We start from the raw sequence: 18,804 nt of genomic DNA, 5'->3' as shown, positions 1-18,804 counted from the left end.
TCTGTATGTTTGCATTGAGCAAACATCTGCTTTGGCCAAGGAGAATAATCCTGTCTGTGCCGGGCTCCCGAACTCAGGTTTCTTATGGAGCTGAAATCATTTGACAGATGGATGGATTTTTCTTTTTGTTATGGTTCAGGATCTTTTTTCTAAATCCATGGTCTGAATTTCCTCACTTTGGAAGGATAGAATTGAAACCGTAGCCTTTTGCTTTAAGACGCCTAGCTTCTTTTTCGGCAGAAATATTGCGGTCAGCTCACATCAAGAAGAAGGGTTTTTCTTGCTGCAAGGAAGCCGGACCTCTGCCCTGGAGGCCAAATTTGCCGGCCAAATGCCAAACCTCCCCATCTGGCCTGTGAAAAATGCTCTCCGCCAAAGAGGGCTGTTTCGGAAAACAAAAAGACTGGCATGCCAACTGCATTCAGGCATTTATCATTCTGTTCAGCTTGCCATTCAGGGTTAGTTTCCACCATTGATGAAAGCTGTATATAGTTTGAGTAGGTAGCTAGGGAATTAAACATATAGATAGCCAGTTACACAACCGTATCATGGGTAAAAATAAAACAACCCACAAATTAAATACAGTTTTCACAGCTTTGCATCAGTCCTTAGGGGATACTCATTGCTAAGCATTTGCAATTTGTCGGAATCTATAGCTTTGTGGGTTTCATTATCGCTTGTTTTCTCCAGTATCTCTGAGATGACAAGGTGTTTTCTGCTGGTGTTGGCAAGCGTTCTTGAATTTGGGTGGGAATTACATAAATAGCACAGATGGCACCAAACCTACAATTCCTGGCTCCTTGGTCCCATTGCATTTGGCAGATTGGAAGCACTGGGTGGTGTCTTGTTCATAACATAGAGTCGAAAAGCAGAGAGCACGGGGAGCTCACATTCAAAGGGTTGCCATATGTCAACACTGGCTGGACAGCAAATAAGACCAGATCAGTCATTGAATGGTGAGTCAATATTTAGGTCAATCCAATTGAGTCAATTCTGGTTGGAACTAACAGTAGGATTCAGTTTTTGTAAATGTAGCAAACGAAGGCAGTTCCATAACTATGGACTCATCACTGGGTGAAGAATTGATGCAGTTTGACACCACTTGAACTCAATGGTATGGAATCATGGGAATCATGGGAGTTGCAGTTTTGCAAGGTTTTTCACTTTCTCTGCCAAAGAGGGCTGGTGCATTGCCAAATGACAACTCCCAGGATTGAGCTATGATAGTTCAATTGATGTCAAACTGCATTAATTCCACAGTGCAGATGCACCCATTGTGTGTGTATAGTATGCAAGAACTATTGCCTTTTTTGGTGAAATCAGCACTAATACCATAGGTAATTGAGGAGTAGAGTTTGTGCTTGGCTTAATATGCGTGTATGTATGTGTGAGAGAGATGGGTATTTGAGCGTTTAAGACCTCTGCTTTGCAAATCTGGTACAGAGGTACCAATGCTATGATTTCTTTTATGGCTTGTGCACCAATGGATACATTCATAGCATTGTTTTCAAACCAGGCCATTGGTAAACAACATACCTTATAAACAGTTCTCACCCAGTTTACTTGTCTGAATGTATCTCCCTCTATGAACCATCTTGGAGATTAAGATCGTCCAGAGAGGCCTGCTCTCAGTCCCACCTCCTTTGCAGGTGCGATCGGTGGGAACGAGAGAGAGGGCCTTCTCAGTGGTGGCCCCTCAGCTGTGGAACTGCCTCCCCAGTGATATTAGATTAGTCCCTTCCCTCCTGACCTTCAGAAAGAGAGTGCAAACATGGCTTTGGGATCAAGCCTTTGGTGAATAATACAGTGCAATAGTTGGATTTTGAATTATGTGCAATGACTACGGGAATGGCACTGGGATTGTGGCGCAGCTGGCTGAGTTTCAGCTGCATTAAGATCACTCTGACCAAAAGGTCATGAGTTCGAAGCCAGCCTGGGTTGGAGTGGGTTTCCAACCAATTGTGTGTAACCTGTTGTCGACCTTTGCAACCCGAAAGACAGTTGCATCTGTCAAGTAGGAAAATTAGGTACCACCTTTTAAAAGTGTGGGGAGACTAAATTAACTGATTTATGAGGCCATAAAGAAGACACCAGCAAAGCATTCCAGCGGGGAAGCATGCGGGGAATGCGGAAGTGCTTCATCATCCACCCTGAGTCCCCTGCGGGGTGAGAAGGGCAGAATATAAAAGCTGTAAATAAATAAATAATAATAAATTATGGTTGTGGATAGCATGGTTTATAATAGTAATTGTAATGTTTTAAAATGTTTTAATGTATTTTAACTTTGATTTTAATTTTTAATTTAAATGTTTATTTTAATTGTATATTGTTTTTAAGGCACTGAATTATTGCCTATGTTGTAAGCTGCCTTGAGTCCCCTTTGGGGTCAAGAAAGGTGAGATATAAATATAGTAAACATTTATTTATTTATTTAGGGCATTTATATCCCATCCTATCGCACCTCCACAGAGGGACTCAGGGAGGCTAACAACCGGCACAGCACAGTGCCCACAATAAGAAAAGCATAAATATCCATAATATAATAAAAAAGTATAAAAACAATATAAAAATATTAAAACACATTGCTGAATTCAGTCATCATCCTAAAGGCAGTTCATCATAGTCCATTGAAACCATAGCTTTGCCAGCGTCAGTCTAATCCGCCATACATAAATATACCAGGCATGGGCAAACTTCAGTCCTTCAGGTGTTTTTAATGTCAACTATCACAATTCCTAACAGCTTCAGGCCTCTTCCTTAAGCGGCTGGGGGGGGGGGGGAGTAAAGGGCCTGAAGTGGTTAGGAATTGTTGGAGTTGAAGTCCAAAACACCTGGAGGGCTATAGTTTACCCATGCTTGGTATATACTCATGCAAGTTTGAGAGCAAATATTACAGAACCACTATATGGTTCAGATACGTGGATGACACTTTCACCATTTGGAGCCATGGAGAAGAAGAACTCAACAGGTTCCTGGACCATCTTAACAGCATCTACCCAAAAATCCAATTCACAATGGAAAAAGAAAATGAAGGAAGACTGCCTTTTCTAGATGTCCTAGTTATCCGCAAACCAGATCAACAATTGGGTCACACTGTCTACAGAAAACCCACACACACAGATATATATCTATCTACATAAAAACTTCAACCATCACCCAAGTCAAAAAAGAAGCACCATTAAAGCCTTGGCAGACCGTGCAAAAAGAATCTGCGAACCCCACCTCCTCCAAGATGAACTGAACCACCTCAACTGGGCTCTCCAGGCCAATGGAGACTCCACCTCAGAGCTGCAAGACCAAGAACAAGCCACGAGAGTAAAGATGAAGATCCACCTAGAGGAAAAGTGTTCCTGCCATACATCAAGGGAACCACTGACCGCATAGGGAAGCTGATGAGGAAACACAACATACAAACTATCTACAGATCCACCGAGAAAATCCAGCAAATGCTACGTTCAGCAAAGGACAAGAGGGATCCTCTCACCTCTGCAGGAGTCTACCGGATACCATGCAGCTGTGGACAAGTCTACATAGGGACCACCAAACGCAGCGCTCAAACACGAATCAAGGAACATGAAAGGCACTGCAGACTACTTCAACCAGAGAAGTCAGCCATAGCAGAGCACCTGATGAACCAGCCTGGACACAGCATATTATTTGAGAACACAGAAATGCTGGACCACACCAACAACCACCATGTCAGACTACACAGAGAAGCCATTGAAATCCACAAGCATGTGGACAATTTCAACAGAAAGGAAGAGACCATGAAAATGAACAAAATCTGGCTACCAGTATTAAAAAACTCTAAAATTACAACAGCAAAACAGCAGAGAGGAAACAACCAGGCACATCTTAACACCTCTCAACAAAAGATTTTCCCAGGCTCAGCCAGGCCTTCAAATGCTAATGAAGGTGGTCAGTTGAAACATTCACACCTAGCTCTAGCAGAGAAGAGCTCTTTGCCCCACCCCAGCCATTCCACAGATATATAAACCCATTGTCCTAATTCCAACAGACCTCACTACCTCTGAGGATGCTTGCCATAGATGCAGGTGAATCGTCAGGAGAAATACCTCTAGAACATGGCCCTATAGCCCGAAAAAACCCACAAGAACCTAGTGATTCCAGCCATGAAAGCCTTCGACAATAAATATTACAGATTTTGACACAATCCACAGATAAGCTGAGGGTTACTCCACAGAAAGCGTGGAAAGACCAATGTCCATATTTTATTTTCCAGCCAGAAGCCACCTCACGGCAGAGTCAATAGAAGTGTTTGGTGCTTCTTTTAGGTTCTCCAAGGATGTACTAATACTTTTGACACTCAGGGAAGGGGACAGTACTTTCAATTAATATGAATTACAGTACTCACATTGTCCCGCAGAGACATCAAACCATGTTTCTTTGGCCAAATATTTTACTCAAATTTCTAGGCTTCTATATGAGGATATACGGTAGTTTAATGTCCATAGTTTGGAGAACTGACTGCTAGCTGTAATTGTAAACCTAGCTGTGAAGCATTCATTTTTCTAGATGTTGTAGGACTGCAACTCTCAATATCCCCTGACAGCACAGAACAGAGTGAGAGATGCTAGGAGCTAGAGACCATCAACATCTGGAGGGTGATGATATTCCCAGCCCTGCTCTAAATGAACAAAGTACCAGTATATAACCAAAAGACTTCAGCTCTGATTCAATCAATATTCCATTAAAACATAACCAGAGAGATTTTGAGTTAACAATAACTCTTTCTTGAGAGGTTCTTAAATATATTTCATATTCCACCGGGCTCTTCTCTGCCTTGAATCGCATCTTGTAGGACGAGTTCGCAGTTGAGGGGAAAATCTGGATATTTATGAGACTGGAAGGCTGACATGGAGTTTTAGATAGACTGCCTTGAATGAGAGGAGATGTTGAAATGATTCCCCCGATTTTATTATGTCACGCAACCTCTCCTAAATGGCTTTGCTTTTCTGGGATCCCAGGGCTGTCGTATTGATGTGGTGGGTTGTTTGGAAATGTAGGTTCTCATCATAAAAGACCACATAGCCATACAAGGAGGGGAGCTTAAAAAATCAGGAGTATCTTCAATTTATCTCTTTGGAATAATAATAATAATAATAATAATAATAATACTTTATTTGTACCCCGCTACCATCTCCCGAGGGACTCGGTGTGGCTTACATGAGGCCGAGCCCACAATACAACAATAACAATAACAGCAATCATACAAAAAACAATACAAAACTCATAGCAAAATAAGCAAAAATAATAACAATAACACAACACATTTAAAAACCAATGGCTGGGCCAAATGTAATAATTAATTTAAAAAAAAATAATGCTGGGCATGAACAGGTAACATGTAATTGGAATAAAGGTTTTGGAGAGGGAAAAAAATGTGCAGACAACAAGATCAGTTGGCTATTATATTGGATCACAAGTCGGTCAGGAGTATTGTGTTCCAAAACTCTGTCAGTCAGAATTCAGAAGTCCCAGAGTAGTTTGACGTGTTCATTTTCAGTAACTTTTTCAGGCTTGTGATCCCACCAGTTCTTTGTCACAGGCAGATGGTATTTGTGGCACAAGCTCAAATTAATCATCTGAGCAACGGTATTATGCCTCTGCTTATAGTCTGTCTATGCGATCTTTTTGCAGCAGCTGAGGATATGATCTATTGTTTCATCTGCTTCCTTGCAGAGTCTACATTTGGGATCTGTTGTCGACGTTTCAATTCTGGCTTTGAGGGCATTGGTTCGAATGGCTTGTTCTTGAATCAGGCCCTCCGTCTCCTTTTTCAGAGTTCCATTTGTGACCCACAGCCATGTTTTTTTTCTTTGTCAAACTGGCTCTCAATTTTTCCCAGGAACTGTCCATAGAGAGCCTTCTTTTGCCAGTTTTCCCTTTTGCTCTGGATTGTGTTTTTATGGTATTCACTCTTTGTCTTTTGCACTTTAAGCAGTTTACTACTATTGACTTCCCTCAATGTTGGTTATTGTTGTTGTTGTTGTTGTTATTATTATTATTATTATTTCACTTTTTCTGCCCAAGTGTACTACCTTGCTTTTCTCCCATAGTCACAACATCATGGTTCTGTGTCAGATCTCAGATTACATGCATAAGCGAAAGTTGTAGAATTACTGCAGGCAGTCTTCAAAAGCAGCATGACTCTTGAGGAATTTCTCACAGCAGGGAGATAAATGGTAATATTCTTTCTTCTTGCCCAGAGTCATGAAATTTATGAAGCTTTGCATCTGTCCAGCTCCTCTGAACCGACGAAGCTGGCTTTCTTCTGTTCCTGGAGCAGAATATTGACTGGAGTCCAGTTAGTATCATGCAACTATCTTAGTTTTCTTCCACATCTGGTTGCATTTCATTGACTGTTGTGAAATGGATGTATTCAGTTCATAGTTCTATATGTGACCGACAGTCCTAACTGGGGCAGAGACATTGAGTCACTTGGCTCAGACTGCGCTCTGGCACCACGAGATGCAGAGCCAACCTTAAAAAATGGGGCCACAAAGTGGAATCCACGACATGCAAGTGTGGAGAAGAGCAAACCACAGACCACCTATTGCAATGCAACCTGAGCCCTGCCACATCCACAATGGAGGAGCTTCTTGCAACAACACTAGAGGCACTCCAAGTGGCCAACTACTGGTCAAAGGACATTTAATAGAATACCAAGCCTGTAAACTTTGTGTTTTGTTTGCTTGTTTGTTTTGGTTTGCTCCTGACACGATAAATAAATAAACTTGGCTTCCCCTGTGTGTCAACTTGCTAGTCAGTGGTTGATTAAACTGTAATATGGTGGCCACTTATTATATTTTCATGCCAGTCATGTCCTACTTGGTAACTCCATTTCTGGGGAGAGTCCCTCCCTTCTTGAACTCTGCTGGATGCTGCATGCCATATTTTATCCGGCAGAGTCCTTTCTACTTGCTTGCTCCCTGTCCATATGGTCTCTCTCACTCTTGCGATAAGGGAAGATTTCTTCTCCCCCGTCACCTCCGGTGATTGATCGGTTGTCGGCCCGCAATCCCAGGCTGTCAGTCAAAGCTTAATCCACAAGTCTGGCACATTCTCTTCAGTGACAAGAAACTGACACAGTTTTCCATTGCACTCCATCAGACTTCATATCGGAACTGAAGGTCTCTGCCTTTCTCTTTTATGAGACAAAACCTCCCCAAGAGCTTCTGTGTCCCACCATGATGGGAGCCAAGTTCCTTACACAGGCAAAGATGGGAACTGTATGATCATTCCTTACATAGGGGAAGATGGGAATTGTATCACCTCTTCTTTTGTCCAGGCCAAACAAACCAAACTTCTTCAATTATTCTCAACAGACTTTGGTTTCATACTTTCCCCCCATTTAGGTCAATCTCTTCTAGACACATTCCATTTTGATATTATCCTACTTAAGCTGTTGACCTGGTATCAGGTTCCCTTATACACCTACTTTGGAGAGAAGCTTTATTTCAAAGGATTCTCATAGTCAAACACCGAAGAGGTACTGATACAAAGCATTTATTTTGCCTAGACTAAAGTTGTTTCTGTAATGCCTTACATATATCATATTTACTTGAGTCTCATTGAGCCATGGCAATTAAATTAGAGATGACAAACCTGAAGCAGCCTTCTCTTTTGCTTTGGCTCAGCACTGAGAGGACCATATTATGTGAATCTAATGTCTACCATAATTATGAGAGGGTAATTTAGCCAAAAAAAGTGAGCATTATGTTCCACACACAAACACACACACAAACACACAAATTGAACCCAGGTCAAATAACAGTCATCTCTATTGCAAGGAAAGGCTTCTTCCTTTCCCGCAGCAAAAATAGAGGTAATGCCCCTTTATGGCAGTGTTCTCAACCTGGGGGGCTGGGACCCTTGGGGGGGGGGAGTTGCGAGGGGAGTATTTGAGGAGTCACCAAAGACCATCAGAAAACACATATTTATGATAGTCTTGGGAACTCCTTCGGCAGAGAAGGCTGAAGATCTCTCCGCCTGTCCTTCTCTTCCTTTTTGGAAAGAGATGGTGAATCCTCCCACCAAAAGCCCTCCTCTTGCTCTCTGGATATAGGTGAACTACAACTCCAAAACTCAAGGTCAATGCCCACAAAACCCTTCCAGTATTTTCTGTTGGTCACGAGAGTTCTGTGTATCAAGATTGCTTCAATTCCATCGTTGGTGGAGTTCAGAATGCTCTTTGATTGCAGGTGAACTATAAATCCCAGCAATGACAACACCCAAATGTCAAGGTTGATTTTCCTCAAACACCACCACAGTTTACATTTTGGCATATTGAGGATTCATGCCAAGTTTGGTCCACATCCATCATTGTTTGAGTCCACAGTGCTCTCTGGATGTAGGTGAACTGCAACTCCAAAACTCAAGATCAATGCCCACCAAACCCTTCCAGTATTTTCTGTTGGTCATGGGAGTTCTGTGCACCAAGTTTGGTTCAATTCCATCATTAGTGGAGTTCAGAATGCTCTTTCCCCGGCTGCCCTAATGCTTGAAATTGTCACCCAGAATGCCTCTATGAAAAACAATTTTCCTGATTTCATAGATCAGACTTTGGAGGATGTCCCTAAGCCATAGACTTGATTGTGACCACATTGTAATGCAATGTAGTTTGACACCACCTTAACGACGGTGAGCCAATGCTGAGGAATCCTGGGAGTGGTAGTTTGACATGGTCTCAAAGTCTTTTCTGCCTTAAAGCCCTGGTGCCTCACCAAACAAAAAATCCCAGGATTCCATAGCATTAGGCCAGGGAAGAATGGTGTTTGAATGCAATTTTCCTGCTTCTTGACAGTGATTGGATTGGATGGCCCACAAAGTCTCTTCCAATTCTATGATTCTATGATTCAGTTCAAACTGGTGATCCAGGCTACGGTCATCTCAAGACCGGACTACTGTAACGCCCTCTACATTGGCCTTCCTCTGTCGGTGATCCGGAAGCTCAAGTTGGTACAAAATGCAGCTGCTTGGCTTCTTGCGGGAATTCCGATGAGATGCCACATAACACCAATCTTACTACAGCTGCATTGGTTGTCAATTGAGCACTGGATCACTTTCAAAGTGATGGTACTCACCATTAAGGCCTTGCGTGGTCTGGGGCTGATGTACCTGAGGGACCACCTCACCCCCTACCAACCCCAGAGATCCCTCCGTTCTGAGGACCAAGATCTATGGGAAATTCCCAGTGTCAAGACCTAACAGCAACCAGTCGCAGAGCCTTTACAGCAGTGGCACCATCACTCTGGAATACTCTGCCACCTGAAGTCTGTGCCTTGCGGGACTTATCAGCTTTCCGCAGGGCTTGTAAGACATACCTGTTTCGACAGGCCTTTGATTTTTGATATTGCTGTTTTTAAATTGTTTTAAATTGTTTTTAAATTGTGTTAGATTTTAGCCATTCTTGTATGCCGCTCCGAGCCCCAGGGGAGTGGCAGCATATAAGTTCGAATAATAAATAAATAAATAAATAAATAAATAAAGCACCTTAAACCAAAGCACACACATGACACATTAGCTAAGATACTGCCTTCTATTTCCATCATCCAAGTAATTAATAAACATGTTAAGCAACAACAGGAAAGGAGATTCCATCTGAACATTAGGGAGAACTTCCTCATTGTAAGAGCTGTTCAGTAGTGGAACTCTCTGCCTTAGAGTCCAGTGGAAGCTCCTTCCTTGGAACTTTTTTAGCAATTGACCTATTCCAAGTTCAAAAGGGTTGTCCAAGGTGCTGAATCGTTTAGGAGTAGAGTTCAACACCTTGGACAGCTCCCCTGAAGTTCAAGCTATGGTTTCGTTCACACTGTAAAACAATGGTTCTCAGCCTGTGGATCCTCAAATGTTTTGGCCTACAACTCCCAGAAATCCCAGCTAGTTTAACAGCTGTTAGGATTTCTGGGAGTTGAAGGCCAAAACATCTGGGCACCCACAGGTTGAGAACCACTGCTGTAGAACTGCCCTGAGTGCAGTTTGAGAAGTGCGGTATACAAATACCGCAATTAAATTTAAAATTTATTATTTAATACAGTTTGATCCCATTTTAACTGTCCTGATTGGATGCTAGAGTCCTGGGAGTTGTCATTTTGTGAGGCATCAGCCCTCTTTAGCAGAGAGGGCTAAAGACATTGCAAAACTACAACTACCATGATTCTATAGCATTGAGCCATAGCAATTAAAGTAGGGCCAAATTGCATTAATTCTACAGTGTAGATGCACCCTGTAGATGCACCCTGAAACCTAGAATGGAGTCACTGCTCCAAAGACATGGAAGTCACCAAATGCTGCGGGGTCAAAAATGTCTCCAAGATCTTCATGTCCCCGTGACTTTTCTGCAAAATAGTTGCAGGCCAGAGTGTGAAACTGGTTCATTCGCCCTGCAAACCTGTCAAAAGGAGCAGTCTTCAGAATAAAAATTAACTCCCAAAATTGCTTACACCAGCATATCCCTAAAAGATGGGGGGGAAAAAAATCCTGCACATTTCAGGATAAATAAATGTGAAATGATTGCACACCCTTCAGGGACTCGCCCGCATTGCCACTTTCATTTGCGTTAATTAATTTAATAGCTTTATGATTGTAAAGAGATTAGCTGGGAGATGCATTGATCTATATATAGAGCTTAAAGATGGGGCTGTAATGGAGAGAGGAAGAATGCAAAGGCTCCCTCCCTCCTCGGCTTTAATGCTTTGAAACAAAGAGGAGCACAGCTTTCCTCTGATACGCTCCTCCTCATCTTTTCATTTTTTAAAAAATGGCATCTATTTTTTTTCCCCCTTCGGCTTTTGGGAGTTGGGTAGCGGTGGTTCATTACCATTCCAGAGGCAGATTCACAATAATTTACATTGCCGAGGAGAGAGGAGACAGGGAGATGGTCTAATGCAAGAAAATCAATTGGATATTTAAACAGATGTAACTTGGGCAGAGTGAAAGAGGAGGCCATTTGACTGGGTTTGCTGTTTGAGCTGAGATGCAAAGAATTAGGAGTTGTCTAGCCTCCTTCTACATGGCAGAAGAAATGCACCCTAAATGGCTGGTGGTCCTTAGAACAGAATCATAGAACCATAGACTTGGAAAAGATCACAACGGCCATGCAGCCTGACCCCCTTCTGCCATGCAGGAAAGCACAATCAAAGCACCCCTGGCAGATAACCATTCAGGCGCTGCTTAAAAACCTCCAGAGAAAGAGACTCCATTGGACTCCCGGGCAGCATGTTCCATTACATCACACTATATAACAAAATTTGAAAAGAAAATCTGTTCCTGCTTTGAAAGTGTTATTTCCTGTTTACTTGTGTGGTACTCACTTTGAAAGTAGTTGTTATGCTCCAGAAACTTTGCCACAAACAATGTTGAATTGGTTGAGACTCTATCACAGTGTTTCTCAATCTGAGGGCCAGGACCCATGGGGGGGGGGGGGGTCTCAAGGGGGCTTTAGAGGGGTTGCCAAAGACCATCAGAAAACATATATTTCTGATGGTCTTAGGAACCCCTTTGGCAGAGAAGGCTGAAGATCTCTCCGTCTGTCCTTCTCTTCCTTTTTGGAAACAGATGGTGAATCCTTCCACAGAAAGCCCTTCTCCACTGTGATTGGACACCCTCTCAGCCAAGGGGAAGACTGTTTCTGAGACTCCAAGCAAGGAGGGGAGAACAGGCGTGCTCGACGCGTGGCAGCGTGGTGCGCATGTGCGGGTGAGGGAGAGTGTGCAAGGCTGGAGGGAGGCTTGTGCCTGCAAGTCCCTTCAAGACATGGGGGTTCTGCATGGGAAGTTTGGCCCAACTCTATCACTGGTGGGGTTCGGAATGCTCTTTGATTGTAGGTGAACTATAAATCTCAGCAACTACAGCTCCCAAACATCAAGGTCTAGTTTCCTCAAACCCCACCAGTGTTCACATTTGGGCATATTGAGTATTTGTGCCAAGTTTGGTCCATATATATCATTGTTTGAGTCCACAATGCTCTCTGGAGGTAGGTGAACTACAACTCCAAAACTCAAGCTTAATGCCCACCAAACCCTTTCAGTATTTTTTGTTCTGTGTGCCAAGTTTGGTTCAATTCCATCATTGGTGGAGTTCAGAATGCTCTTTTATTGTAGGTGAACTATAAATCCAAGCAACTACAACTCTCAAATGATAAAATCAATTCCCCCAACCACACCACTATTCCAATTAGGGTGTATCAGGTATTTGGGTCAAATTTGGTTCAGCGGATATATCCTGCATATCAGATATTTACATTATGATACATAACAGTATCAAAATTACAGTTATGGAGTAGCAACAAAAATAATTTTATGGTTGAGGGTCACCACAACATGAGGAACTGTATTAACTTTTCATGCCCAACTGTTTCTTCCAATGCATGTTTCTCCAGGGAAACTGGTGCTTGATTTCTCGGGAGTGTTAAGAAACTGCATTCTAAAAACACCAGCAAATAAGCTGTGTGAGGTCCGGTCGTTTTGTACAATCGAACAAATTACTCCAGGAAGAGGAGATCACGCTGAGGCAATACAACTCCCCGAGAGCCATTAGTCTCAATGCTGATTCAGTTGCTTCACGGATGGGAATCTCCAGAGATTGTTGGCTACCAAAGTCTCAGAGACTGGGGCCACAATGCAGCCACCTTTGCTTCCATGTCAATAGGCTGGAGCCCCCAGTGGTGCAATGAGTTAAACTCTTGCATAAGTTGAGCTCCCTCTGTCAGCTCCAGTTCCCCATGCAGTGACATGAGAGAAGCCTCCCACAAGGATATTAAAACATCAAACATCCAGGTGTCCCCTGGGCAATGTCCTTGCAGACGGCCAATTCTCTCACACCAGAAGCAACTTGCAGTTTCTCAAGTCACTCCTGACATGGAAAAAATGGCTGCATTATGATATCTAGAGTTGATTCAGTTGATTGATTTAAGGAATTTACAGTCAGCCCTCTGCATCTCCTGCGGTTTCAATTACACTGGCCAAACACACATTTTGGTGCCTCCAATATTTGCCCTGTTTCTGGGTAGATTTGACCTGCTGATTCCAAAAACGGCACCAGTTTGCTCCTATCCAGGGCCAGCTCAACCCATTACGCAAAGTAAGCATTTGCAGTATAGTTGATTTTGCCCGGGGGCGCTCTTGAAAACAGACTTTGACATATGCGAGTTGTAGTTACTGGGATGTATAGATCACCTACAATCAAAGAGCATTCTGAACTCCACCAATGATGGAATTGAACCAAATGTGGCACACAGAACTCCCACGACGAACAGAAAATATATATCAGTGATTGGTTGGGGGGGGGGGGGCGCAAAATACTGTTTGCTTACTGTTGAAAATTACCTAGGGTTGTCTCTGCTCCTATCAGCTCTAGTTTTTGAGATATAGAACATCTATCAGTCGCCATCTGCTCACCCATAGAAAACCATGATAATCATATTGTAGAATCAAAAACTGGTACAGTCTCTCTAATGTCATTTCCTCAATCAGCGAACACTTAAAAAAATACATAGATCATGGCTGGAATTCGCATTCACAAGCTGCGACTACACTGTAGAATGAAAGCAATTTGATCCAACTTTAACTGCCATGGCTTAAAGTTATGGCGTCCTGGGAGTTATAGCTTTGGCAGAGAAGGCTAAAGACCTTGCAAAACCACAATGCCCAGGATGCCATAGCAATGAGCGTTGGCAATTAAAGAGGGGCCAAACTGGGTTAATCATAGAATCAAAGAGTTGGAAGAGACCTCATGGGCCATCCAGTCCAACCCCCTGCCAAGAAGCAGGAATGTTGCATTCAAATCACCCCTGACAGATGGCCATCCAGCCTCTGTTTAAAAGCTTCCAAAGAAGGAACCTCCACCACACTCCGGGGCAGAGAGTTCCACTGCTGAACGGCTCTCACAATCCTGTAGTATGGATGCATCCAGAGTGATGAAAGCATCCAGAACTCATTCATATTCACATTCTGTACATATTCACTATCGGATTGATTGGTATGAACTCTTTTAATGATGTATTTTTGAGTGATACCTTATGCTCAGTGGCATTTTAATATGTTTACTGACCCTCTTTCCTTGATGCAATGTTGACTGTTAAGGTGGGCTAAAAGGGGTGTATTTATGATTATAGTCATAAAGAAACAGTTTTGCTGAATACATAGCATTTGCAGATCTATAATTCTAAGTTATGAACCTATAATTACCATACAAAACATCCACCATCACTTGTTCAATTGTGCTTTAACATTACAGTTTAATTATGTTTGATATCACAACTTTCAAGGCTAAGTCTCATTGGTATTCTTGACTAAAAGGGACCCGTTTAATTAAATGGAACTTAACAACATTGGTTTGCCAGGTTCCCATTGATTCAATACTCAACGCTAGTTGGCACTAAGGCATTCAATTGCCCCCTTTGTGTCTTTGATCTGGACTTTCGGTCTTGCTGTGAGCTGCCCTGAAGAGTAGGATATCAATCAAATAAATAAATGGACAATGATATATGTTTCGAGCTTTGAAGTATTCATAAGGTATCTTGGTTTTCATTGTATGAAAGGTCAAAGAATAATAGCCAGCTACCGAGTTTTCCTTCCCCACCACTTTCATAAGTCGAAATGCAAAACTTGCCCACATCCAGATCGTATTGCATTTGTACAGTTCTGCAGAGTAATAATCATAAAAAGAAAGACAAATGCTAATAAGGGCACTCAAGGAAATTACCATTCTTCCATAAACTCATCATATGTAACACTAATTAAGTCAATATCAACATTAGAAAAGCTTTATAATTATGAATGGCTAATATCCTACATTGTGCTTGATGGAGTGTGACTCTGCAGTCACTTAGTCATGCAAGGGCCCAGAGGAGGAAGAGATAAGGGGTGCATCTACACTGTAGAAAGAATGCAGATTGACACCACTTTTGGCTCAATGCTATACAATCCCAGGAGTTGTCATTACGACATAGTAAGGTTTGATCCTTCTCTGCTCATGTCTAACCAAACTGCAGCTCCCAAAATTCCATAGCATTGAGCCATGGTAGTTGAAATGGTGCCAAACTTCATTAATTCTATTCTCAAAGGCTTTCATGGCTGGAATCACTGGGTTGTTGTGAGTTTTCCAGGCTGTATGGCTATGTTCCAGAAGCATTTTTTCCTGACATTTCGCTGGCATCTATAGCAGCCATCCTCAGAGGTTGTGAGGTCTGTTGGAAACGAGGAAAATTGGGTTGATATATCTGTGGAATGTCCAGGGTGGGAGAAAGAACTCTTGTTTGTTTGAGGTAGGTGTGAATGTTCCAATTGGTCACCTTGATTAGCATTTAATGGCCTAGCAGTTTCAAGGTCTGGCTTCCTACTGCCTGGGGGAATCCTTTGTTGGGAGGTGCTTAGCTGATCCTACAAGGAGCCTCCGGTGGTTGTAGGAGGCCCCGGTGGTGCAGTTGGTTAAACCCTTGTTTTGGCAGGATTGAAGAACAACAGGTTGCAGGTTCGAATCCAGGGAGGATATGGATGAGCTCCCTCTGTCAGCTCCAGCTCCCCATGCAGGGAAATGAGAGAAGCTTCCCACAAGGATGGTAAAACATCAAAAACATCTGGGCATCCCTTGGGCAATGTCCCTGCAGACAGCCAATTCTCTCACACCAGAAGCAACGTGCAGTTTCTCAAGTTGCTCCAGACACGAAAAAAAGCTGGCCATGATTGTTTCTTGTCTGGATTTCCCCTGTTTTTGAGTGTTGTTGTTTTTATTTACTGTCCTGGCTTTAGACATTTTTAAAATAATGGTAGCCAGATTTTGTTCATTTTCATGGTTTCTTCCTTTCTGTTGAAATTGTCCACATACTTGTGGATTTCAATGGCTTCTTATTGCATTAATTCTGCCATACAGATGCACCCTAGGTGGAAATCTGCTCTGTCTTCCTTTCTGCAGCACTCAACTTTGTCCAGCAGGGGGCGCTCCTGATACAGTGATGTAGTGACTAGAATGTGTCTGGCTGTGTCCCTGTATCTGAGTGCAAAACAATGGCATCATCCTCTGGGGCCTATAGAAGACTCCACAGGGGTTCATTAGGAAAATGTAATGGTTGTTCAACAATCTATAGCAATTTGTGTTCCATGGATGACCTCTATGAAGCACTTCTATGGTCCCAGAAACCCCTTGTTGGTTTCTTAAACCTTAAAAAAATGCAGTTGGTAGGTGTTTTCCACCCAAGAACCATCCACAAAGCCTCCAAAATGTTCAAAACACTTCTAATACAGAAAGCCCTTAAGTCAGTTTCTCAACCTGGGGGTCGGGACCCCTGAGGGGGTCACAAGGGGGTGTCAGAGGGGTCACTGAAGAGCATCAGAAAACATAGTATTTTCTGTTGGTCATGGGGAGTTCTGTGTGGGAAGTCTGACCCAATGCTATCTTTGGTGTGGTTCAGAATGCTCTTTGATTGTAGGTGAACTAGAAATCCCAGCAACCACAACTCCCAAATGTCAAGGTCTATTTTCCCCAAACTCCACCAGTGTTCACATTTGGACATATTGAGGATCCATGCCAAGTTTGGTCCAGATCCATCATTGTTTGAGTTCACAGTGCTCTCTAGATGTAGGTGAACTACAACTCCAAAGCTCAAGGTCAGTGTCCACCAAACCCTTCCAGTATTTTCTGTTGGATGCAGGAGTTCTGTGTGCCAAGTTTGGCTCAATTCCATCATTAGTGGAGTTCAGAATTCTCTTTGATTGTTGGTGAACTATAAATCCCAGCAACTATATCACCTAAATGACAAGATCAACCAAGCCCCCAGCATTCAAATGTCAGTGTATCAGATATTTGTGCCAAATTTGTGCCAAATTTGGTCCAGTTAATGAAAATACATCCTGTACAGGTCCGTAGCCAGGATTTTGTTTCGGGGGGAGCTGAATTTGATTCGGGGGGGGGGGGGGGAGTATTTATTTATTTGTTGTGTCAGAGCAACCAGTCCATTATATTACATTTCTAACAGAACAAAGCAAACAAACAGAAAAATACAAAACTTGTGAGTTTGGTAGTTGGTTAAATGTCCTTTGACCAGTATCTGGCCACTTGGAGTGCTTCCGGTGTTGCTGCAAGAAGGTCCTCCATTGTGCATGTGGCAGGGCTCAGGTTGCATTGCAGCAGGTAGTCAGTGGTTTGCTCTTCTCCACACTCGCATGTCGAGGATTCCACTTTGTAGCCCCATTTCTGAAGGTTGGCTCTGCATCTCGTGGTGCCTGAGCACAGTCTGTTCAGTGCCTTCCAAGTTGCCCAGTCTTCTGTGTGCCCAGGAGGGAGCCTCTCATTTGGTATCAGCCATTGGTTGGGGTGCTGGGTTTGAGCCTGCCACTTTTGGACTCTCGCTTGCTGAGGTGTTCCAGCGAGTGTCTCTGTAGATCTTAGAAAACTATGTCTAGATTTAAGTTGTTGACGTGCTGGCTGATACCCAAACAGGGGATGAGCTGGAGATGTCTCTGCCTTGGTCCTTTCACTATTGGCTGCTACTTCCCGGTGGATGTCAGGTGGTGCAATACCGGCTAAGCAGTGTAATTTCTGCAGCGCAAGGACAGATGTCTTCACTGTATCTGGTTGTGATCCCCAGGTTGTGCCAGTCAGCTTTCGTATGATATTGTTTCTGGCACCCAATTTTTGCTTGATGTTCAGGCAGTGCTTCTTGTAGGTCAGGGCACGGTCCAGAGTGACTCCCAGGTATTTGGGTGCGCTGCAATGCTCCAGTGGGATTCCTTCCCAGGTGATCTTCAGAGCTCGGGATGCTTCTCTGTTCTTGAGATGAAAGGCACATGTCTGTGTTTTAGATGGGTTCGGGATCAGCTGGTTTTCCCTGTAGTAGGCAGTAAGAGCACCTAGAGCTTCGGAGAGCTTCTGTTCTACCATCTCAAAGGGGTGGGGGGGGGGGGTGGGGGGCTGAGTCTGAGATAAAGAGGTTCTACCCTAGCAAACCTTTTGTATTGTTACCCCAATACCCCGATGCATATGGGATATATTAAGCATGGTGATCAGATCATGATATGAATAAACATAACAGTTTAAATAATGTACCAGTAAGGCCTTCTCGCGGACCACCCTGAGAATTTCGGGGGGGGGGGGCTGAAACCCCTCAACCCCCCCCCCCCCTGCTACATGCCTGATCCTGTATATAAGATATTTACATTACGATTCAAAACAGGAGCAAAATTACAGTTATGAAGTAGCAACGAAAATAATGTTGTGGTTGGGGGTCACCATGACATGAGGAACTGTATTAAAGGGTCGTGGCATCAGGAAGGTTGAGAAGCACTGCCTTAAGTGCTCTCCCGACCACCGATGTTCATCAGAGTCCTTCTCAAAATGGTAAGAGCAAGAGATGCAGTGTTACATCCAGATAGCATTTTAGGAAGGACTCCAATGAAGACAGAGTTATCTCTTGTTCCTTAATCTAAATTCTACTATGAATATATATGTGTTTTGTTGTATGCACATGCAGGAATATTTATATGTCATCTCAAAGAACCATAGTATTGGAACGGACCTCATGGGCCATCAAGTCCAGCTACCTCCTCCAGCAAATAATCCCCAACAGGAAGCTCTCCATCCACCTTTTGGAGACGTACGGAGGGGACCCCTTCACATCTCCAGGTATGTCTAACCCCTCTTCCCATCAAGGTGTTCCTTTTCATGTCCACTTGAAATCTATCATCCTAGAACTTAAAAGCTTTAGATGTGGTCTTAGATTCTGGAGGATCAGAGAACAAACACTTTGACATTTAAAGTGTGTGATCATGTCAATTTTTGCCCTTC

The sequence above is a fragment of the Anolis sagrei genome, chromosome X (genome assembly GCF_037176765.1).
Source record: "Anolis sagrei isolate rAnoSag1 chromosome X, rAnoSag1.mat, whole genome shotgun sequence".
Lineage (NCBI taxonomy): Eukaryota > Metazoa > Chordata > Lepidosauria > Squamata > Dactyloidae > Anolis > Anolis sagrei.
Note: the sequence above shows the minus strand (reverse complement) of the source record.